The 3,507-nt window shown below is 35.2% G+C and overlaps 1 pseudogene; it reads right to left on the bottom strand.

Annotated features, from left to right (window-relative positions):
- Positions 1-1,038: 1,038 nt before the first annotated feature.
- Positions 1,039-1,144, bottom strand: LOC129501091 (U2 spliceosomal RNA; annotated as a pseudogene).
- Between the last annotated feature and the right edge of the window lie 2,363 nt (positions 1,145-3,507).

Here is a 3,507-nt window from a genome sequence, read left to right as displayed (position 1 = left end):
CTTCTCATCATATATTTTGAAAATCTTATTGACTACTACTCTTCCTGACTTACTTCAACTTCTTTATGTAGTAGATCCTTTTTTGATCAGGCTTTTTGCTCTGTCTAAAATTTTAGTACCTGCTCTTGTTTTTTAGTTGCCTCTTCTTTGCTCACTTGCTGTAAGCACTCTCTAACCTAACTTCTATGTTATTCTAGTAAAACTTGGATAAATGTTCTTTCCTGCTAGAAACATAACCCCCATAATCTATACATTTCTCCCCAGTATTGGATGCCCAGTGCTTAGAAGTTCTGGCTGGCATAGAGTAGATGCTTAATATTTGTCATTGAATAAGTAAATCATAATTTGTAGATAATATGGATTTTTAAAAAAGATTTTATTTATTTATTCATGAGAGACACAGAGAGAGGAAGAGACATAGACAGAGGGAGAAGCAGGCTCCCAGTAGGGAGCCCGATGTGGGATTCGATCCCAGGACCCCAGGATCATGATCTGAGCCCAAGGCAGACGCTCAACTACTGAGTCATCCAGGTGCCTGAGAGAATGTGATTTTTTTGAGAAAATCCAAGATAATTTAATAATTAACAAAGCTACATGCCAGTTATGTGGTTATAAAATAATTCTGATAATAAACATATGAAGCATAAAAGTCTAACAATCTAATAGTAAAACAACCTAATACTGTATCAAGAAGTGTGTGAGACCTATGTTAAAAAAAAACACAAGTATTTCTTGATATGCAAAAGAAAGTTTTGTTACTTGAAGAGATATATCATAGAAATACTAATTTTTCCCAAATTAATTTCCATGGTTAATCCAAATTCCAATAAAAATCCCACCTCCTTAAAAAATTGTATGGTTTTAGAACACCAAAAATTATTCTAAACTTTTTTTAAAACACTAAAGAGATGAACTTAGTCAAAAGGGGAGGTGGGTAACTGAGCAGGAACTTGCTTTATTAGATGTTAAAACTTTATATAAAAATTTAACATAGTGGTAAAATCAATGGATAAATCAATGTGACAGAATGTATAGGCCTTAGTGTTGATCATATCTAAGAATCTAGCATATGATAAAGTATCTTAAATCAAACTGATAAGAACAGATACTACCCTTGCTCTTAGCTACGAGGCTGAGAAATAATAAAGTACCTTTAATCAATGGGGAAAATAGCTTTGCCCCAGTATTTTCATTGTCTGGAATTCTTTCTAAAAAGTTAATGGGAGAAAAATCCAAGAATTCTTAAACAAATGCATTCGTTACACATTATTTAAAAGAGATTGGAAACAACTAACTGCCCAATAACACAGCAGAATGGTTAAATGAACTAGGGCGGATCTACATGATGAAATATAACCCCTAAAATTGCATTTCTGACAATTTCCACTGTTATGGGCAAATAATTATGATATATTTTCAAGAAACTATAAAGTGAGTATGATCATAAATATATATATTCCATATGCAAATATGTAGATATTAAAAGTACAAAAGACTAAGAGAATATACACCAAAATGTTGTATATGCATTTTTATAAATAGACAAAAATATGAGATGCTTAAATCTCTCAATTAAAAGGAACTGAAAGGAGTAATTAAATAAATCTATCAAATTATGAAGGGTATATATAGACACAGCGCTGACTTCTCCTTTTTAAACCTAGAGAATTTTATATTTGGACAAAAATTTAAGATTGCTTTAAGTTATGGGTATTATAGATGTCATTATAGATGACTTCTGGTCATTTGAGATAATCATGCTACTCCACGCTACCACAATCCCATGTAGTTTACAATCATATTTCGATCGTAGATGATGCAAAAAGTTTTTAATATAAATGGAACTTGAAGAACTTTTTCTTTCCAGTTTATTTTTCTTTTCAAACATATCTGGTACACATGGATAAAATACACAAATATTGCCAAGATCATATTTTTGTATTTTAGACAACTGAATGTAAATTTAGATATGCCCGATTCATTGATACTGTGAAAATTATTTGGTGCAATTCTTTAGCACTCATCTGTATGTCTCTAGGTACAAATAAAGCAAATTTCACCAAATCCCCATGAAACCAACAGTTTACATAAATAGAAAAGACTTGAGGCGCCTGGGTGGCTCAGTGGGTTAAGTGCCTGCCTTCAGCTCAGGTCATGATCCCGGGGTCCTGGAATCGAGCCTGCTCAGCGGTGAGTCTGCTTTTCTCTTTGCCCTTCCCCCTGTGTATGGGCTTTTTCTCTCTCTCTGTCAAATCAATCAATAAAATCTTAAAAAAAAAAAAAAAAAGAGAAGAAAGAAAGAAAGAAAGAAAGAAAGAAAGAAAGAAAGAAAGAAAGAAAAGACTTGCAAGCTAATCTTCTAGATTACCTGCAACTACTATACACAGCTAAATTTTTAGATTTATCTGAGCCCACAGCATCATTTATTTAGTATTTTGTTTTTAAATTTTGCCCCTTTTGGGGACACCTGGGTGGCTCAGCAGTTAGCATCTGCCTTTGGCTCAGGGCCTGATCTCAGAATCCTGGGATCCAGTCCCGCATCGGGCTCCCCCCAGGGAACCTGCTTCTCCCTCTGCCTGTGTCTCTGCTTCTCTCTCTGTGTCTCTCACGAATAAGTAAAATATTAAGTAAATAATAAGTAAAATCTTAAAAAAAAAAAAAAAGTTTTGTCCCTTTGAAATTTGCTTTGACCAGGAAAAGCCAGTCATCTATTTTTTCCATATGTATTAGGCTCCAAAATACAATTTTTTAAAACAGATTATTAAATGAAAGAAAATGGGAAAATGAAACTTGAGTCATACTTCCACCTTTAATCTCTTTATCAGAAAAATAATGCAACACATTCTTTTACCTGCTGATGAGCAATCATCTAAAAATACAAATATGCTCCCCCACAGCAGCCAACAAAGCTTCTATTCTTTTTTTTTTTTTTTTTTTTTTTTTTTTTTTTTTTTTTTTTTTAATTTATTTATGATAGTCACAGAGAGAGAGAGAGGCAGAGACACAGGCAGAGGGAGAAGCAGGCTCCATGCACCGGGAGCCCGATGTGGGATTCGATCCCGGGTCTCCAGGATCAAGCCCTGGGCCAAAGGCAGGCGCCAAACCGCTGCGCCACCCAGGGATCCCCAAAGCTTCTATTCTAAGACAACAACTTATTTCCTTGTTTTGATGATTTTTTTTGTCTTTTGTAGCCTGTCTCCAGTGAAAGAGAGCTTTCAATTCCCCTCAAGACCACAAAATACCCCCACTCCTCCCTCATCATTGTGGTTACCAGTTTATTTATCGGTTGTGGCAAATGGCAACCCTTTACACCATACTTAGCTAAATAGTGTTTGCTTTAGGAACAAAGCACAGAGGACAAATATTTCAATGTGGTTTTCCAATGGGGAGGGAGTGCGACTGACTCTTGAACTCCAGCTGATTCTCATCCTCTCAGACCCATGTTTTCTGGCAGCTAAAGCTTCAAAGAGCCCATGAGGCTCTGAGGAGACACTTAGACTCTGATTT

The sequence above is a fragment of the Nyctereutes procyonoides genome, unplaced genomic scaffold (assembly GCF_905146905.1).
Source record: "Nyctereutes procyonoides isolate TBG_1078 unplaced genomic scaffold, NYPRO_anot_genome, whole genome shotgun sequence".
NCBI lineage: Eukaryota > Metazoa > Chordata > Mammalia > Carnivora > Canidae > Nyctereutes > Nyctereutes procyonoides.
Note: the sequence above shows the minus strand (reverse complement) of the source record. Positions and strands in the feature narration are given on the sequence as shown.